The sequence below is a fragment of the Triticum aestivum genome, chromosome 5B (genome assembly GCF_018294505.1).
Source record: "Triticum aestivum cultivar Chinese Spring chromosome 5B, IWGSC CS RefSeq v2.1, whole genome shotgun sequence".
Lineage (NCBI taxonomy): Eukaryota > Viridiplantae > Streptophyta > Magnoliopsida > Poales > Poaceae > Triticum > Triticum aestivum.
This window is the reverse complement of record NC_057807.1, coordinates 115,308,025-115,329,786: the sequence shown is the minus strand read 5'-3', so window position 1 is coordinate 115,329,786 and position 21,762 is coordinate 115,308,025.

The following is a 21,762-nucleotide window of genomic DNA, read 5'->3' as shown; positions in this document are numbered from 1 at the left end:
TCCCTCCACCCATTCGTTCGCGGCATTATGTACTACTACGGGATTGATTTCCATGATCTATCCCCAAATTCCTTCCTCAACATCTCAACATTCATAGTCGTGTGCGAGGCCTTTCTTCGCGTCCCGCCGCACTTCGGCTTATGGCTAAAGGTTTTTAATGTAAAACCCAAGGTAGTGAGCAGCGAGCATGCCGAATGCGGAGGCGCCATGGTGAGCAAGATGCCCTATGTTACATGGCCGACAGGGACTTTCAACGATTCTGTCAAGGAGTGACAGCAGCAGTGGTTATACATCACCGAGCCGCGTGGCAAGGAGTGGACCGTCGTTCCTGAGTTCAGATCCGGTGCCCCCTGCGACTTACGTCCTGGCACAAGAAGGGCCTGAACTGGGCTTCTTCTGACGAGCTATCAAAGCTCCAGACGCGCGTTCAAGACATGGAATACAAGAGTGTCAAGCTTGTCAATGTAGTCCAGATGATGTTGGTTCATTGGATTCTACCATGTCAACACCGAGCTTGCAATCTATGGGAGTTCGACCCGGCCAAGCACCGGACCCTGCTAGAGCTATTTGTCTCTACGCACAAGGACATCTGGAAGGTGCTTTTCAAGTCCGGCAAACCGTGGACGGACTCCACCGAGGACCGTGGGTACCAATTGTCCCGCCCCGCAAGTTCGGTAAGCAATTGAATGTTTGACAACTCGTGTGTTTTATCTGTACATCCTCAGGAAAATACTTAACGTGTTTCCTATCATTTTCCTAGGGCAAGGAAAAGAAGGCGGGGCGGATCTAATGTCCAACCCGTCTGCCAGAAGAATCGGCCGGCCCACTTCTGATGAAGATGCTGGTCCCGGTGCCATATAAGGCGCCGAAGAAGAAGACCGAAAAGGAGGCCAAGAAGACCATGGGCGGCCTCTGTCGTTGTGGTGCCCCGGACACAAAATCCGAAGTCTCCAATGCCCATTCTTTCCAGTCAAAAAAATGCCCATTCTTCCTCTAAAGAGGACGACGAGGAGGAGGACAAATCCCCCGCAGGGGGAAAGAAGAAAAGAATGGCCTCCAACTCCTTGGAGGCCGATTCGCCTAAGAGGGGGAAAACACATCTTCAAGAGGAGTCCACTGGCGCCACCAATAGTAGCCCGAAGTGGGATCCCAGGGCCGAGCCCCTGGTGAACTCGTAAGTATAAAATCCGAACACACTCATGCGTTCAGACTTGTCATGGCATCACATTCTAATCTGAGCCATGCTTTTCTTTTTCAGTCCGGCGAAGCCCCACGCCGAACAATCCTTGTCAGAAGATTTGCTGGGTTCGGACGCTATGGGGAGCGGGACACCCCCAAAGGCCTCCTCCTCCAAACGTAGGAATGAAACCGATGTTTCGTCCCAGAAGGACCCAGGGCACAGAGGAGGGGAGAAGGTCAAAAAGCGGCGCCAGGAGGCCATACTTCTGGGGCCGGTCACACGGGAGAGAAAGTTCCCATGGGTGTCGATGGAGGGGGTCATCTTGAATCCGGACCCAAGTCGGACACGATTCTAGAGACCCATAAGGTTCCCGAGTCAGAAAGACAGCCTCTGCCAACTGGAGGAGGTATGCCTGCTCCACCGGCCACCTCTGTCCAACCAGAGGTGTCGGATACTTTATTGGCGGTGCTGAAGGGTGCCTCCATCGTTGATGAACACCGCGCCTCATGGGTGCGGTGATTGAGAAGATTCAGTCCGCTGAGAGTGGACTGAATGAATCCTGTATCAGCCTCATAAGAGGCTTTGAGGTATGTTATATGAGTTTTTGGGAGAGTGTCATGGTATAGATAGTAGCTCCTGATACACTGTTCGGTGAAAGAAAGAACCGAACAGAGGATCAAATTCATGTTCGCAGGAGACTCACTGGATGACATTTATCACTCTTTTTAACCAGCAGGCATCTGTAGCGACTGCCGCCTCTCAAGCTGCGGAAGTATCCGGACTGAGGCATAGTCTGGAGCGGGCCGAAGGAGAACTTGGCCAAGTGAAGAGACAGCTGGAGGATAATCAAGGTATGTAGAAACCTTGTTTATGTAGCACAAAAGAATAAGTGTACATGATGGAAATATTTTTATAATGTGCTCTAGGAGCGACGGCCGAAATTGAGGCTCTCAGGAGGGCTGTGGCCGAAGCCGAGAGGAAGGCAGCCACAGAGCAGGCTCTTCGTGAGAAACACGATTCTAGAGTTATTGAGGCTGAGCGAGAGCTTCGAGATGCCGTGCAGAAATGTGAGGCCTTGGAGCAGAGTTTGGCAGGTAAAGAAGCCGAACTCTCCCAGGCTCGCCAAGCCGCAAGTGATGCCCAGGGGGAAGCCCAAGGTGCCCTGAAGGAAATCCAGGAGGCGAGGAAGATTGCGGCTGGTAAGGCTTTTTCTGTACAAAGCAAGTATTGGAGATGAGAAAATCAAATTTGACAACTTGAGTTTTGATGTATACAGGGGTATTTGCGAAGCTGCCGCGCAGCATATCTGATGCCGCCCAATTCTACCGAGTCGAAGGGGGGAATACTGCGGATAAGCTCTTCTGGATGTAGTATCAGGTGCCGAATTATCCGGTGCCTTTCTCCGATCAGCTGAAGCAGCTGGTCGAGCTGCATAAGGCGGCCGAGATAGCCATGAAGGATTTAGTTATCCGGCTATGGCCTGCTGAGCCGATTCCAAGCAGCTACTTCGGATTTGTGAAGTGGCTTGTAAGTGCCTGCCCTCAACTCGAAGTCATCAAGCGGTCGGTCTGCATAGAAGGTGCACGAATGGCCTTCGCCCGTGCCAAGGTGCATTGGGGGAAGATGGGTGCAGAAAAGCTGATGACCGAGGGACCGCCGAAGGGGAAGGAGCACCGCAAGCCCGAACTGTATTATGAAGGTGTCTTGAAAGGAGCCCGCCTTGCGGCGGAGCAATGCACCAAGGACATTATATTTCCATGAATACGGTCATGTTCGTACTTTGTAATAATTGAACAAGAGCATTCTTATCATCTGTTGCTTGTTGTTTGAGAGTTTTTCCCTCTGTGCGGCCGTTTTATATGTTAATCCTGAGAGTCGGCCAGTCGTCGGCTTCCACCCCCACGTAGTGAGTACGGGGGTGTTCGGGATAAACCTGAGCACTCTTTATCCCAATTTTGGGTCCCTAAAGGAGGTGCTCAGCACAGTGAACCAGGCAATCAGACTATAGGTCTTTATCGCTCTCACTTAGCCATAGGAGTTGTTACGAGGAAGGTAGGCGCAGCCCCTAGTGTTCGGAAGACCGCACTAGGGGCTCTATAAGCGCCTGATTGGAAAAGGCCGATCCGTCGCACGCTGCATTGGTTATAGCATTATGCGGAAGAAATCCTTGAAGATTTTAGAACCTCTCGAACAGCTGACCAGCTCTCGCTGGATCATGACAGTCAGTTTTCGGCTTTCTCTACTAAGGTGCTCGTTCGGAAGAACCGGGACACAATCACAGTAGTTCTCCCAGTGCTACCTTAGCCGATGTAGCGGAACGTAAGGTACCAAAACATAGGAGCCGGGCAAACCCAACTATTGACCCAAGACATGATTCGGAGTTGATGCATATAATGCTATAAGTTCGGGGTGCCGGACTACCGTGAAGGTGTTCAGACTTTTTTGCCGTAGTAGGGGCGTGACGAAGCCCCTGGCATATTAAGGCATATCGCGATAAGCAGCCGCCTTTTAACAAAAGAGTTTTAAATAAGAAATAGCAGTAGGTGAGCATCACATAAATCCACATGTTGTATTTGAGTAATACGTCAATGCATATGAGTACAGATGATGTGATAAAAATAAATATGATTGCGGAACCTGCTGATACCGGGCGTGAGGAAGTTGTGTTCGGATTTGGGGTGTAGTCGGATGATTATAGGGGAATATCTAGAGATTCCCTGATGCGCTCGAACTGTTCCCACGCCATCCATCATAGCCTACGTAAAGGCGAACCTGTAAAGAAAACGTAAGAAATGGTGTTGCGCCACCTGGCGGTTGAGCCGCAGTATGTGGCTTGTATTATCCTTTTCCGGAGTGTTTTTAATTAATCTCCGGGCGGGTTGGGCTATCCTGCCACGCAGTAGTTCAGACTCCGTTGATGGTGTCTGGGAGCTTGGTCTTCGACTCGAGGTTTGACTGTAAGGTCCCGTCCGTTGTTCTTGATGTTAAAGCGGTGCTAGACTCTTCGGTCGTGAGGGGGAGTTTGGACCTGCCATTAACCGTGATGACGCCGCATGGACCAAGCATCTTTAATTTACGGTAGGCATAATGCGGCACCGCGTTGAACCGAGCGAATGCGGTTCATCCGAGCAGTGCCTGATGGTCACTGCGAAAGGGGACGATGTCGAAGACTAGTCTTCGGTACGGTGATTGTCCGGAGATCCGAAGACCACTTCCAGTGTGATTGTGCCCGTACAATAGGCATCTACACCTGGTATGATACCTTTAAATGTGGGTTTTGTGGGCTTGATCCTTGAGGGGTTGATGCCCATTTTGCGCACTGTATCCTGGTAAAGCAGGTTCAGGCTGCTGCCTCCGTCCATGAGGACTCGTGTGAGATGGAATCTGTCGATGAAGGGGTCGAGGACCAATGCGGCTGAACCGCTATGATGGAAACTAGTAGGGTGGTCCCTGTGATTGAAAGTGATCGGGCAAGAGGACCATGGGTTGAACTTTGGGTCGATTGTATAGACCTCCCTTAGTGCACGTTTCCACTTGGGAATGTGGCTTGCGCATATCGCATTCACCGTTTTCACCTGGGGAGGGAATTTCATCTGTCCTCCTGTATTCGGTGATCGGGGCTCTTTTTCGTTGTCGTCACTTTGAGACCCCTTCCCCTTGTTTTCGGCGTCTAACCTGCCGGCTTGTCTCAAGACCCAGCATTCTCTATTGGTGTCGTTGGCTGGTTTTCTAGGGGTGCCATGACTTTGGCATGGATGGTCAAGTATGCGGTCAAAACTGGATGGGCCTGAATTGTTTTTGTTGAATGGTTTCTTCCGCTGACCGGACTTGGAGCCGCTGAATCCGGCGTTGACTGACATGTCTTCGGCATTATCACCGTATTTGCGGCGCTTGTGTTTGTTGCGCCATGATTTGTCGTTGCTATTCTTGGCTTTCGATGTGCCGGGATTGCTCGCTGTATTGTTGCTATGAGTCAACTAGCTATCCTCGCCCGTGCAAAAGCGGGTCATTAGTGTTGTGAGGGCTGCCATGGACTTTGGTTTTTCCTGGCCGAGATGTTGGGCAAGCCATTCGTCACGGATGTTATGCTTAAAGGCCGTTAGGGCTTTGGCATCCGGACAGTCGACAATTTGGTTCTTTTTGGTTAGGAACCGGGTCCAAAATTTCCTGGCTGACTCTCTGGGCTGCTGGGTTATGTGACTTAGATCATCAGCATCCGGTGGTCGCACGTAAGTGCCCTGGAAGTTGTCAAGGAATGCGTCTGCCAGGTTCTCCCAACTCCTGATGGAGTTTGCCGGCACGCTATTCAACCAATGTCGAGCCGGTCCCTTTAGTTTTCGTGGGAGGTACTTGATGGCGTGTAAATCATCTCCGCGGGCCATGTGAATGTGGAGGAAAAAATCTTCTATCCGCGGGGTCTGTGGTACCATCGTATGATTCAATGTCACGGGTTTAAACCCTTCCGAGAATTCATGATCCATTACTTCATCAGTGAATCATAGGGGATGTGCGATGCCTCTATGCCGGGCTTCATTGTATTCGGCCCGGCCGGATTTGTTAGTGTATCCGGCGTGACGATCCTTGTCACGCATTGGGGCGCGTCCCCGTGATCCATAGATCGATCTTGACTGTCCTGCTTTGTTTTCCAATACATCTCACAGGTCCTTCGTGTAGCCCCGGGCCTTAGTGTTATTGTTTGATTGGCCACGGGGTGCGGTCTGGACTTCGGGCTGATACGCCATTTTGTCGCGGCCACGGGGTGGCCGGTCAGCCGCATCATGCGCTGGTAGCGTGGGCTTTAAAGCCCCGTCCTCGAGTTGAGGTAGCAGCCTGCGCTTTGGGTAGCTTTTGCTAGGGCGCTCGAGTCCGTATTCCTCGGCAACCAAGACCTCGGTCCATCTGTTAGTTAGCAGATCTTGATTAGCTTGAAGCTGTTGCTGCTTGTTCTTCAGGATTTTTGCAGTGGCTATAAGCCGGCGTTTGAAGCGCTCCTGCTTGACGGGATCCTCAGGCACGATGAATTCTTCGTCGCCAAGTCTCACTTTGTCTTCGGAGAGAGGCATGTAATTATCTTCCTCTGATTCTCCATCAGTTGCCTATTCTTTAGGGCTAGCTTGCCCATCCTCTTGCTCGGCCTGCTCAAAGCCTGGCTGGACAGGATTGTCTTCGTCTTCGGCACCATCCAGATTGTTATCTCTTGTGCTGGTATCACTATTTTTGCTATGGCGGGGCTTGGAGTGGCGCCGATGACGCCGATGTCTAGATTGCTTCCCCAAGGGGTTATCTTCTGTTGCCTCATCGCCATTGTTTTCTTTAGGGGTGTCCACCATATAAATATCATATGATGAGGTGGCTGTCCAGTGCCCTATGGGCGGTGGTTCCTGTTCTTCTCCTACATCGTCGCCCATACCATCGATGTCTTCGGAGTCGAAGTCAAGCACGACGGTTAAATCATCAACAGTGGCTATAAAGTGGGTGGTGGGTGGGGGACGAATTACTTCGTCGCCCGCTCCCCAATCGAGCCGGACATAGTTCGGCCAAGAATCTCCCGACAAGGAAAGAGATCTTAATGAGTTTAGCACATCTCCTAAGGGAGAGTGCTGAAAAATATCCACTGCGGTGAACTCCATGATGGGTGCCCAATCCGACTCGATAGGCACGGACGCACGCGGTTCGGACCCTGTAGCCGGAGATGAGTCTGAGGGTTCGATTACAGCACCCTCATAGGAGGTGGGATTAGTGTTCGGCTTCGACGCCGATGAGTGTGCGGCCTCCGTGATGGGGTCCATCCACCCGCCCTCGAAATGCATGATCTGCTCCGGATTGATTCTCGGCGCTGCCGCAGGCGCGATCTTACGAATACTGTCTGGCAGCAGATTAAAGGCGTGCCCGTCGTGACCGTTCGGCGCACCCGGCATGGGCTCGAATCCGTCGAAGATCAAGTCTCCACGGATGTCGGCGGTGTAGTTTAAGCTTCCAAACCTGACCTGATGGCCAGGAGCGTAGCTATCAATCTGCTCCAGATGGCCAAGCGAGTTGGCCCGCAGTATGAAGCCACCGAATACGAAGATCTGTCTGGGAAGGAAAACCTCCCCCTGGACTGCGTCATTGAAGATGATTGACGGAGCCATCAAGCCTTATCATGATGACACAGTGGAACTCTCAATGAAAGCACCAATGTCGGTGTCAAAACCGGCGGATCTCGGGTAGGGGGCCTCGAACTGTGCGTCTAAGGCTAATGGTAACAGGAGGCAGGGGACATGATGTTTTACCCAGGTTCGGGCCCTCTCGATGGAGGTAATACCCTACTTCCTGCTTGATTGATCTTGATGATATGAGTATTACAAGAGTTGATCTACCCTGAGATCGTAGAGGCTAAACCCTAGAAGCTAGCCTAGGATTATGATTGTTGTTGTCCTACGGACTAAACCCTCCAGTTTATATAGACACCGGAGGGGGCTAGGGTTACACAGAGTCGGTTACAGAGAAGGAAATCTACATATCCGAGTATCCAAGCTTGCCTTCCACGCAAAGGAGAGTCCCATCCGGACACGGGACAAAGTCTTCAATCTTGTATCTTCATAGTCCAACAGTCCGGCCAAAGTATATAGTCCGGCTGCCTGAGGACCCCTTAATCTAGGACTCCCTCGGCGGCTCCAGGGAGCTCCAACAGGGTGGAACGGTTTCATAGAAGAGTGGCGGAGGCCCTAGCAGGGTTGCCCTGGCCTGTGAGGGGTTGGAGCTGCGGGGACGATCCGAAGGGGATCGTCGGCGAGCTCGGGCTTGGGGACGGCAGCCCGCGGCCTGCTTGGTCGGGCCGCGGCTATCTACTAGCTTGTGGTGAGTGTGGGAGTGGATGCGAGTGCTCGAGGAGGCTGGGGGTAGCGGCACTTATAGGCAAGCGGCGAGAGGGGTTCGGGCTCCGCCGGAGGACACTTGTCCACGGCGCCCCGCGACGAACAGCGCCACTGAGAGAGGGGAAGAGGACGGAGATCACGCGGGAACTATTGGCGAGCGCGGATGAGCACAGGGGCGAGGGGGAAGACGATGAGCACAGTGCACCTCGCACTGTGTCGTTGGCCGGACCATGCCTGTGCCCGCTGTGGCAAGCTCCGGCATCGGTGAGTGCCAAGGAGGATGCCAGCACGCCCGGACAAACGCGATCACCGCATGAACTATGACATCAGGCCAGCCTAAGCGCTAACTTCATGTCTGGCTGTAGTCCTTGGTAGTTTGGAGTGTTACTACGGTTGGGTTTGGTTCCAGGTGCAGTAGAAATGAATTTGTACTGCAAGTAAGTTTCTGGACAATAACTTTGGAGGTTTAGTGTGGTCAAACCACTGGGAGTCCACAGCAAAAAAAATACTGGGAGTTAGGGGCTGAGCTTTGGAGACTAGCCAACACTTACTAAGGTAAAGAGGCACAAGAAACACCAGCTTCAATGGAGCTAGTAAAAAGGTAGTTGCTGTAGAAACTACCATTTCTGTCTAGAAATGAAATTATTTTCTGTAGCCAAAATACTCCAAAGAGTGATGAAATATTTTTGCTCAGAAAGGTGCCCTAGGGTTCAAAGAATAATTGGGATTTTTCTCAGGATTTTAGGGGCAAGAAAAATTAGGGTTGCTTAGGAGCACAAAGGGCTAGCTAGGGTTTTGGAGGGAAAAATGAATATTTTTCATTTAAGAAAAATATTCCAAGCAATATTTTGAGATGATCCATAAGTGAAGTGATGGTTTGAGAAGGAGTAGAAGCACCTGGGTGAAAGCCAAGGGGTACCCAAGTGGTTAAGTCCAAATGAATTGATTCAAAAACTTCAAACTCAAATTCAAATCAGCTGAAAACCAGGCAAAGAAGAGAGGGCAAAAACCAGGTTGTCACAATCTTGTATTCGACAGTACCAAAAGTGAAATGGTTGCTCTTTATCATACTAACCTATCTCACAAAGTTTCGTTAAGTTTTGTGTGATTGAAGTTTTCAAGTTTTGGGTGAGATGTCAATATGTGGAGAATAAGGAGTGACAAGACTCTAAGCTTGGGGATGAACAAGGCACCCCCAAGGTAATATTCAAGGAAGATCGAAGCAACTAAGCTTGGGGATGCCCCGGAAGGCATCCCCTCTTTCGTCTCCAACATTATCGGTAACCTCACTTGGAGCTATGTTTTCATTCGTCACATGATATGTGTTTTGCTTGGAGCATCATTTTCTTTTGTTAGGATTTGCTTGCTGTTATTTAGAATAATGTTTTGCATCTTTTATTTCAATAAAAGTGTCAATACTAGCCTTTGCCATGCTTATTTTGCAAGTATACATGTTGCTGTTTCAAAACAGAAAGTTTATCGATGTTGCGAAAATTCCCTAGAAAAGTAAGAATATGGTAAATTGTTGAAACTTTTTGCAAAATAAGCTCTGATAAATTTCCTACAGTGTGGTATTTTTCTCATAATTTTTGGAGTTGAATAAGTATTGATACTCTTGCATTCTTTACAGACTGTACTGTTTTGGCAGATTGTTGTGATGTTTGCATTGTTTGCATATGTTTGCTTGTTAATGATTCTATTTGAGGATAGGACTGTTAAATATGCAGGGGAATTTAGTATGCAATGTCAAATAATAATTTTAGTGATTTGCTACAGTAGAGAATGATAAGGTTTTGCATTGATTTATACTAACTTATCTCACGAGTTCTTGTTGAGTTTTCTATGGGTGAAGTTTTTGAGATTTAGGGAAGCCGTGATATGAGAGGAATTTAGGAGACACAAAAGCTCAAACTTGGGGATGCCCAAGGCATCCCAAGTTAATATTCCAAGAAGTCTCAATCATCTAAGCTCAGGGATGCCCCAGTAGGCATCCCACCTTTCTTCTTCAACAATTATCGGTTAGTATCGATTGAGCCTAAGTTTTTGCTTCTTCACATGAGTTGTGCTATTCTTAGAATGTCATTTTTATTTTTATTTTGCTTGTTGTTTTAATAAAATACTTAGACCTGAAAGTTTTAAATAAAAGAGAGTCCTCAAATAGTTGCCATGGAGGCTAAGTAAGTGGCACTCACATCCCGTCAACGAAGCTCTTTTCTATGGATTTGCTCTAGTGTTTCACTTATATCCTATGAGTAAATTGTTGAATAAATTTAATATCATGAAGTTAAAATTACATCATGCCTAGTGGTAGCTTCACATTGGGTTTAGAAAGGAAATCTTTTGAAGCTTGACAATCACAATATTGGTCATACAAGCAATTCACGAATAATTAGTATAAGGAAGAGAACTTTCACATGCAAATACACTATCTTGGAAATCTTTTGTAATTGTGAGCCCCCATCAAAATATTATATGCCAAAATTATTGGCGTTGGACAAGGAAGACAATGTAATGATTTATGTTTGTTCATATTCACATAGAAGTTATATTGTCATAGATCCTTCAACATGTGGTGCTTGCCCCCTATCTTTGCTAGCCAAAAATTTCGCACCAAGTAGAGATACTACTTGTGCATCCAAAAACCCTTAAACCCAAATCTTGTTTCGAGAGTCCACCATACCTACCTATGGATTGAGAAAGATCCTTCAAGTAAGTTGTAATCAGTGCAATAAGGCAATAAAAATTGCTTCTAAAAGTGTTGGATCATTTAGTGTAAGAGAAAACTGAGCGTTGTACGAACTTGTGTTGGCAAAGAATAACAGCAACAGACTGCATAATAAAGGTTGCTATCATTAGGGGCAATATAGTGTGACGTTCTTTTGCACTAAGGGGTTGAGCATACAAACAAATAAGTGCATGGCAACCTCTGCTTCCCTCTGCGAAGGGCCTATCATTTACTTTTATGTATTTACTTTCATGCAAGAGTCAAAGTTTTTCTCTCTATTCCTTTCATTTTTCTCCTTTGGCAAGCATCATGTGGTGAGGAAAGATCTAGCACATATATCCAGTTGGATATGGGTAGCATGAGTTATTATTGTTGACATCACCCAAAGGTGAATACGTTGGGAGGCGAAATTATCAGCCCCTATCTTTCTATGTGTCCGGTTGAAATGTTTTGCTCATGTGTATGCGGCGAGTGTTAGCAATCATAGAAGACTTTATGATGGTTGAGTATGTGGAGCTCTTACTTAGACTGTGCTGAATAAGTTGAATTGCAATTGCTTGGTGACTGAGAATATAGGTTGTTGAGTTTCAAGAGAATTCATTGTTTGAACCTTAACATGTGAATTGGTTGCTACTTGGTCGTGAGAAGTTTTATAAGAAAGAATTGTTGTTATGATGCTAGGAAAAGTGATTGAAATTGTCATTGATCAAACTTATGCACTTTACTAGCATTCACACTTCATAAATTATTTCTTTTATCATTTACCTACTCGAGGACGAGTAGGAATTAAGCTTGGGGACGTTGATACATCTCCAACGTATCTATAATTTATGAAGTATTCATGCTAATATATTAGCATTCTTGGATGTTTTACAATCATTTTATAGCAACTTTATATCATTTTTTGGGAGTAACCTATTGACCCAGTGCCCAGTCCCAGTTGTTGTTCTTTGCTTGCTTTTTACATCGCAGGAAATCAATATCAAACAGAGTCCAAACACCGCGTAAGTTTTTGGAGATTTTTTATGGACCAGAAGAAAGCCAGTGGGCCAAGGAAGCACCTAGGGGGCTGCTCGAGGGGAGTAGCACCCACCAGGGCGCGCTAGGAGGCCCAGGCGCGACCTAGTGGGTGCTGCCCACCTCGAGCACCCCCTGGACCGCCTCTTCCCCCTATAAATTCCCAAATATTCCAAAACCCTTCGGGGTAGCCCTAGATCAGAAGTTCCGCCGCCGCAAAGCCTTTGTATCCACGAGATCCAATCTAGACCCTGTTCCGGCATCCTGCCTGTCACGCCCAATATGCGATACTATCCTAAAGAGACTCGAAGGTCCCACCAAGGATAGAACCGCATATTGATATGCTTTTGCAAGGTGGATATCATCACATCAACATTACATAATGGATGGGGATACATACAAGGCATACAATACCGCAAGGGTACAACAATACAACATACATAAGATCAACATCCAACTACGGATGAAACACAAACAGAAGCTCAAACGACATCCACCCTGCTAGCCCAGGCTGCCGACCTGGAACCTATCCCCTGATCGAAGAAGAAGCATAAGAAGAACTCCAAAAACAAGCAAGCATCGCTCTCTCGTCAAGATCATCATATAACATATACCTGCAACTGTTGTTGTAGTAACCTGTGAGCCATGAGGACTCAGTAATCCCATTACCATGGGTATCAAGACTAGCAAAGCTTAATAGGTATGGAAAGGATAAGTGGTGAGGTTGCAGCAGCGACTAAGCATATATGGTGGCTAACATACGCAAATAAGAGTGAGAAGAGAAGCAAACGGAACGGTCGTGAAGCTAGCAATGATCAAGAAGTTATCCTTAAACTACTTACATTTAAACATAACCCAAACCGTGTTCACTTCCCGGACTCCACCGAAAAGAGACCATCACGGCTACACACGCGGTTGATGCGTTTTAATTAAGTCAAGTGTCAAGTTCTCTGCAACCGGATATTAACAAATTCCCATCTGCCACATAACCGCGGGCACGGCTCTCGAAAGTTTATACCCTGTAGTGGTGTTCCAACTTAGCCCATCACAAGCTCCCACGGTCAACGAAGGATATTCCTTCTCCCAGGAAGACCCGATCAGACTCGGAATCCCGGTTTACAAGACATTTCGACAATGGTAAAACAAGACCAGCAAAGTCGCCCGATGTGCCGACAAATTCCGATAGGAGTCGCACGTACCTCGTTCTCAAGGCACACCGGATAGGTCAAGCTACAAGTAAAACCAGTCCTCAAGTTTCCCCGAGGTGGCCCCATAGGATGCTCGGTTCAGACCAACATTCGAAGGAGCACTGGCCCGGGGGGTTAAATAAAGATGACCCTCGGGCTCCGGAAACCCATGGGAAAAAGGCTTAGGTAGGCAAATGGTAAAACCAAGGTTGGGCCTTGCTAGAGGAGTTTTATTCAAAGCGAACTATCAAGGGGGTCCCATAAATCACCCAACCGCGTAAGGAACGCAAAATCAAGGAACATAACACCGGTATGACGAAAACTAGAGCGGCAAGAGTGGAACAAAACACCAGGCATAAGGTTGAGCCTTCCATCCTTTACCAAGTATATAGATGCATTCATTAAATAAGAGATATTGTGATATCCCAACATAATCCTGTCCATCATGGAGCAATCTTTGACTTCACTTGTAACTAACAACGCTATAAGAGGGGCTGAGCAAAGCGGTAACATAGCCAAGCAACGGTTTGCTAGGAAGGGTGAAAAGGTTAGAGGCTGACATGGCAATTTGGGAGGCTAGATGAACAAGTGATAGGTAGCGCAGCATAGCAATAGAACAAAGCAACTAGCATAGCAATGATAGTAGTGAGATCCAGGGTAGCGGTCATCTTGCTTGAGATCCCGCAAGGAAGAAGAACGAGTCCGTGAAGAAGACAAACGGATGTAGTCGAACGAATCCTCACACTCCGGAACGAAACCGAAGCTAACGAGAGAAGCAAACCGGAAAGAAGCAAACAACATGGTAAACACACACGCATAAACATGACATGATGCACAAACAAGTACGATGCATGTCCAGTTTAATGAGGCATGGCATGACAAAGTGCAACAAACAATACTACAAATTAAGTGGAGATCAATATGCAACGAGTTGCATATCAACGAAACACCACATCGAGCTATTTAGTTCACTCTCGTTTCGGTGCCCAACAATATTAAATGTTATTAAACATGGCAAGGGGTGAAGCATAATAAAACTACCTATCTAGGCAAGTTTAAATGAGGCCGGAACATTAAACAACAATTCTGGAAAATCCCCAGATGCATATTTCGAATTTGGTAATGTTCTGCCCTAAAACATATTTTATTGTTATTAAACAGGAAAATAAAGTGCACCATGTTAAACTAGGCATTTTTTCAACCCATTTACGTATAAAGTTTATTAAATTCGGAGCTACGGTTAAATAGTTAAGAAATAAATCATTTTAACATGGCATTTATGCAAAATTAAACAAACAACAAGTTTAAACATTTCAAACATGGATGAAAATATCATATTAATAAACTAGATGCAAATCTAAGCATTTTACATATATAAATTATTTACATATGATGCACAGTTTGTGAGGTATTAAATGTATGAAGCATGAGGGTTTTTCTGCAAAACTGTAAACTCCTGGATAATAGAGAAAATCGCAGCGCAGGAAAAAACAACATGGCCCGCATCTGGTGCACTGCTGGGCTGAACAGAGAGGAGGGACTGGATTTGGTGCTCACCATGGGCCAAGGCCCGGTCGAAGCTGGCGGCTGGCGAGGTAGCGACCCAGGTCGCGGGTTGACGCGGTCAACGGGACAACGAGCGAGCGGCTATTGCTCGCTGTAGGGGAAGCAGAGGGCGCAGCGGCGCCCTGGCGCGGCTAGAACTTGGAGCGGAGGAGGCTTGCGTCCCAGGCGCGTCACCGGGGCGGCGCAAGTGACGGCGGGGAGGCGGATGTGGCGGCAGCGAGGATCTCTCTAGCGAGGCAGGGACTTGCAGAAGAGCAACGGCGACAGGATCCGGGCAAACTGCAGCATGGACGGAGGAGCTTGGGCGCGGCGGCGGTGGGGTTGCTGCGGAGGAAGGCGGCTGCTAGGACGGCAGGGGCACAGGGCCATGGGCGCTCGTGTTCGTGGAGGCAGGGAAGCTTGGAGCCCCGGGCCTAGATCGAGGGATCGACGCTGGATCGATGGATGGACCTGCTGGCTAGATGGGTGGATCAAAGAGAGGTCGGGGTTGTCCCGACGGGGAATTCCAGGGAGAGGAGGTGGGTGGATTGGGATGGATCCCGAGGAAGATGTTGAGTGGGTGATGGCGGCTGATCCGAGGAGAGGGAAGGCTGTAGGTGGCGGCGGCTAGGGGGGACAAATGTCCTAGAATTTAGGGTTTAGTCTAAAAAATGTATAAGGAGGTCTATATATATAAAGAAAAGAGGAGTTTGGATCAGCCGATCAAAATCAGACGGTCGAGATAAAATAGTCTTGGGAAGTCCAAATAAGAAAACGGAGATGTTTTATAGATGTTTGGGGATGATCCGGACCCATCAGTGATGACTGAGCGGGTCGGGTTCGGGGCAGCTTCGGACACGCGCAAAGGGGTTGGTGGCTGTGCAGAGAGGGTGGGCATTTAGACAAGAGGGGGAAACGAAGACAAAGGGGGTCTGACGAAAGGCCACGAGGACAAGGGGGTTTTGTTGGTCTCGGGGAAAGAGAGAAGAGAGGGGTCCAATTGGTCTGAGAGAAGGTCAACAAGGGCAAGCGGTCTGACAACAGGTCAACGAAGACAAAGAGAGAAGCGGTCACTACAAACGGCTATGAGTTTTTATGAAAACATGCGGATGCAATGTGGATGATGCGATGATGAAATGCATGCCATGAACAAAATGCAAAACAAAAGACAAAACCCAACCACGAAGGAAATAGCATATCACATAGCCGGAAATGGCAAGAGTTGGAGTTACAATTATGGAAAATTACATCTGGGGTGTTACAACACTCCACCACTACAAGAGGATCTCGTCCCGAGATCTTAGGAACGAGACGGGAGAGAAAGAGGATGAGGTGAAGCAAGTGCTCAAGTGAGAAGATGAACAAGGACGAGAGCACTCGGTAGAAAAGAGGAATGACGAATATGATGAGAATCAAAAGCTCAAGGAATAGATAGACTCTGAAACCACTTCTGTTAGAATAAGATAGGAAAAGCATAAGAACAAAAGAATTCCGGTAGCACTCCGACTGGAAAATGGAAGGAATGGAGACCTGAACTTCACAAGATGGGATGGCACTTGATGAGATGAACAATGCAATGCCTCCGGAAGAATTGAAAGAATGGAATGAAAAGAACTTAGAAGGAAGGGTTGAACGGAGTTGTTGAGAAAAACAACAATGAAAGAATAAGCTTGTTGTGGACTTATCAAAAACAACTCAAAACTTGAGGTGAAATTATACCACAACCAATGTTTGAATAGCTGAGAAGAATGAAGAAATGCAAAACTCCACTTCAGGATAAAACGGAGAATTATTTGCACTTCGGGACGCGAGAAGAAAAGATACTTGAACTCCTCCAACAAGAATCTTGATGAACTCTTGAAGAATGAATTAAATCATGAGGAACCACCATGAAGAGCTCCGGTGACAAAAGGATGATGAGATAGAATGAAGGAAGAAAGAAGAAGATGAGCCTTGCGGTGATTTAGGTGGGGGTTTCGATGAAATGGTCGAGGAGATTTTGAACTCCGGAAAAGAAAAGATGAAAACACTTGAAACTAGAATTTATTCCTCACGAATAAACTCCGAAGAAAGGGATTACTCACTTGGATGAAATAAGAATAAGATTTATTGTATGCTTATCCTTCATCAAATTTAATTGATGACAACCGGATTTGGCATGCAACTTATTCTTGTTGAAAAAGGATTAAGGGGAATGTGGCACAAAACTTGAAAAAGTCTTCATGAACCACTAGTAGGATTGGAAAAAAATGAATGAACCAATATGATAATCAAAGAAAAGAATCTGAAGGAACCACCGTAAGAATTCGAAAATGACTGATGAAAGAGAATGAATCACCGGGGAGAATTAGAAGAACAAATATGCTTGGGGGGATTTAGATACAAGGGAACGGGAAGAACTCAAGCTGATTAAAGAACATTTGAATGAAGCGCCGGCATAAATAGAGAGCGCTAACTGGAATGATGGCCTCCGGTGAAAAAAATGGGAAAACAACTTCTGACATACTCCGGATGGGTAAGAAAAGAATATCTGACAAATGGAATAATTCGAGAGGTAGCATGAAACTAGTACCCCGAATCTTCAAGTGAACAGACAAGATTTAGAGGAAAAACTCTTCTTCAATCTTCAACTGACGACGAGAAACACCACCAAAATTACTGAGATACTCTAGGAGAATGTAAAAGAGGAAGGGTTGAACCAAAGATGAAAAGAATTTGAAGCGATCTTGGAGATGGCATCTGGCTGATGAAATTCATTCTTACGTCAAACTCGAAAAGAATTAGGAATGGCTCCGGAATAACTAGAAGAGTCAGGTAAGATCCTAGGAAAAGACGTGTGGGTTAGGGCCTACTAAAGAGAAAAACACCGTTGGAAAGGGATGTTGAACAGATAGATGATGCACCGGAACAATTGAAATATTTGAATGAGGTGACAACCTCGAATTAATTGGAACACAGACGAATCTCCTGAGATGTCTTGAGCACTCCGGAAGGATAAACTGGCGAGAGGCGAACAAGCAAGGAAAACACTTGATCTAAGGAAAAGAATATGATCAACCAAAAAAACTTGAATTGAGTCCACCGGAGAAGAAAAAGAGATGAAGAATGACGAACAAGACAAGAATTCACCGGTTGAAATAATTGAGTGAAGACTAAAGACGCTCCGCACGAATGAAATTGATGCTCGAAACAGACTCAGGCTCCGGGAGGAAAAGGGTGGGAGGGCGGGAAAACAAAGGCAACTTGGAAGGGGAAAACCGATGAATAACTTGAAGAGAAAACACCGGTTGAAAGAATGCAAAGGCTTCACACGAGTAGGATGGATACTCTATTATGGACTCCGGCTCCGAGAAGAAAAGGGTGGGCAGGTGGGAAAAGAAAACAACTGAGGACGGGGAAAACCTCGTCGCTGGGAAAGAACTTAGGATTGATCTCACCAAAGATGAAGAGGATCGGATCAACTTGATGAGAAATGCACCGGATGAAAAGAGCTGACATCTCAACGGCCGGAAAACCAACTGCGTGATCCTAAAGAAAATTTGAAGGGGAAGAGGAGTAATTCAAAACACCTACGTCAAGATTCCTTACCAGAGCGATGAAGGGGCTGAGGAGTAAAAAGAATTCCTACTCTCCGATATAACTAGACTCCGAAAACAGTTTTCTTCTAGACTCGACAGCGGCCAAACTACATGATCAATCAAGGGGCTCCTCTGGTCGGTCGAGGCTCTGATACCAACTTGTCACGCCCAATATGCGATACTATCCTAAAGCTACTTGGAGGTCCCACCAAGGATAGAACCACATATTGATACACTTTTGCAAGGTGGATATCATTACATCAACATTACATAATGGATGGGGATACATACAAGGCATACAAATGCCGCAAGGGTAAAACAATACAACATACATAAGATCAACATCCGACTACGGATGAAACACAAACAGAAGCTCAAACGACATCCACCCTGCTAGCCCAGGCTGCCGACCTGGAACCTATCCCCTGATCGAAGAAGAAGCAGAAGAAGAACTCCAAAAACAAGCAAGCATCGCTCTCGCATCAAGATCATCGCTCTAACTTGTACCTGCAACTGTTGTTGTAGTAATCTGTGAGCCACGAGGACTCAGCAATCCCATTATCATGGGTATCAAGACTAGCAAAGCTTAATGGGTATGGAAAGGATAAGTAGTGAGGTTGCAGCAGCGACTAAGCATATATGGTGGCTAACATATGCAAATAAGAGCGAGAAGAGAAGCAAACGGAACGGTCGTGAAGCTAGCAATGATCAGGAAGTGATCCTGAAACTACTTACGTTCAAACATAACCCAAACCATGTTCACTTCCCGGACTCCGCTGAAAAGAGACCATCATGGCTACACATGCGGTTGATGCTTTTTAATTAAGTCAAGCGTCAAGTTCTCTACAACCGGATATTAACAAATTCCCATCTGCCACATAACCGCGGGCATGGCTCTCGAAAGTTTATACCCTGCAGGGGTGTCCCAACTTAGCCCATCACAAGCTCCCACGATCAACGAAGGTTATTCCTTCTCCCAGGAAGACCCGATCAGACTCGGAATCCCGGTTTACAAGACATTTGGACAATGGTAAAAAAAACCAACAAAGCCGCCCGATGTGCCGACAAATCCCGATAAGAGTCGCACGTACCTCGTTCTTAGGGCACACCGTATAAGTCAAGCTACGAGTAAAACCAGTCCTCAAGTTTCCCCGAGGTGGCCCCGCAGGTTGCTCGGTTCGGGCCAACACTCGAAGGAGCACTGGCCCGGGGGGGTTAAATAAAGATGACCCTCGGGCTCCGGAAACCCAAGGGAAAAAGGCTTAGGTAGGCAAATGGTAAAACCAAGGTTGGGCCTTGCTGGAGGAGTTTTATTCAAAGCAAACTGTCAAGGGGGTTCCATAAATCACCCAACCGTGTAAGGAACGCAAAATCAAGAAACATAACAACGGTATGACGGAAACTAGGGCGGCAAGAGTGGAACAAAACACCCTTCCACCCTTTACCAACTATATAGATGCATTAATTAAATAAGAGATATTGTGATATCCCAACATAATCCTGTCCATCATGGAGCAATCTTCGACTTCATCTGCAACTAACAATGCTATAAGAGGGGCTGAGCAAAGTGGTAACATAGCCAAGCAACGGTTTGCTAAGGGTGAAAAGGTTAGAGGCTGACATGGCAATTTGGGAGGCTTGATGAACAAGTGATAGGTAGGCGCAGCATAGCGATAGAACGAAGCAACTAGCATAGCAATGATAGTAGTGAGATCCAGGGTAGCGGTCATCTTGCCTGAGATCCCGCAAGGAAGAAGAACGAGTCCGTGAAGAAGACAAACGGACGTAGTCGAACGAATCCTCACACTCCGGAACGAAACCGAAGCTAACGAGAGAAGCAAACCGGAAAGAAGCAAACAACATGGTAAACACACAAGCATAAACATGACATGATGCACAAACAAGTATGATGCATGTCCGGTTTAATGAGGCATGGTATGGCAAAGTGCAACAAACAATACTACAAATTAAGTGGAGCTCAATATGCAACGAGTTGCATATCAACGAAACACCACATCGAGTTATTTAGTTCACTCTCGTTTAGGTACCCAACAATATTAAATGTTATTAAACATGGCAAGGGGTGAAGCATAATAAAACTACCTATCTAGGCAAGTTTAAATGAGGCCGGAACAACAAACAACAATTCCGGAAAATCCCCAGATGCATATTTCGAATTTGATACTGTTCTAGCCTAAAACATATTTTATTGTTGTTAAACAGGAAAATAAAGTGCACCATGTTAAACTAGGCATTTTTCCACCCCATTTACATATAAAGTTTATTAAATTCGGAGCTACGGTTAAATAGTTATGAAATAAATCATTTTAACATGGCATTTATGCAAAATTAAACAAACAGTAAGTTTAAACATTTCAAACATGGATGAAAATAGCATATTAAGAAACTAGATGCAAAGCTAAGCATTTTAAATATATAAATTATTTACATATGATGCACGGTTTGTGAGGTATTAAATGTATGAAGCATGAGGGTTTTTCTGCAAAACTGTAAACTCCTGGATAATAGGGAAAATCGTAGCGCAGGAAAAAAACAACACGGGCCGCATCCGGTGCACTGCTAGGCTGAACAAACAAGAGGGGCTGGATTTGTGCTCACCATGGGCCAAGGCCCGGTCGAAGCTGGCGGCTGGCGAGGTAGCGACCCAGGTCGTGGGTTGACACAGTCAACGGGACGACGAGCGAGCGGCTATTGCTCACTGCAGGGGAAGCAGAGGACGCAGCGGCGCCCTAGCGCGGCTGGAACTTGGCGCGGAGGAGGCTCGTGTCCCAGGCACGTCACCAGGGTGGCGCAGGTGACGGCGGGGAGGCGGATCTGGCGGCAGCGAGGATCTCTCTAGCGAGGCATGGACTTGCGGAAGAGCAACGGCGATAGGATCCGGGCAAACTGCAGCGCGAACAGAGGAGCTTGGGCGCGGCAGTGGTGGGGTTGTTGCGGAGGAAGGCGGCTGCTAGGACGGTAGGGGCGCAAGGCCATGGGCGCTCGTGCTCGTGGAGGCAGGGAAGCTTGGAGCCCCGGGCCTGGATCGAGGGATCGGCGCTGGATTGATGGATGGAGCTGCTGGCTAGATGGGTGGATCAAAGAGAGGCCGGGGTTGGCCCGACGGGGAATTCCAGGGAGAGGAGGTGGGTGGATCGGGATGTATCCCGAGGAAGATGCTGAGTGGGTGATGGCGGCTGATCCGAGGAGGGGGAAGGCTGTAGGTGGCGGCGGCTAGGGGGGACAAATGTCCTAGGATTTAGGGTTTAGTCTAAAAAATGGATAAGGGGGTCTATATATATAAAGAAAAGAGGAGTTCGGATCATCCGATCAAAATCAGACGGTCGAGAGAAAATAGGCTTGGGGAGTCCAAATAAGAAAACGGAGATGTTTTATAGATGTTTGGGGATGATCCGGACCCATCGGTGATGACTGAGTGGGTCGGGTTCGGGGCAGTTTCGGACACGCGCAAAGGGGTTGGTGGCTGTGCTGGAGGGTGGGCATTTAGATGAGAGGGGAAAACAAAGACAAAGGGGGTTTGACGAAAGGCCACGGGGACAAGGGGGGTTTTGTTGGTCTCGGAGAAAGAGAGAAGAGAGGGGTCCAATTGGTCTGAGAGAAGGTGGACAAGGGCAAGCGGTCTGACAACAGGTCAACAAAGACAAAGAGAGAA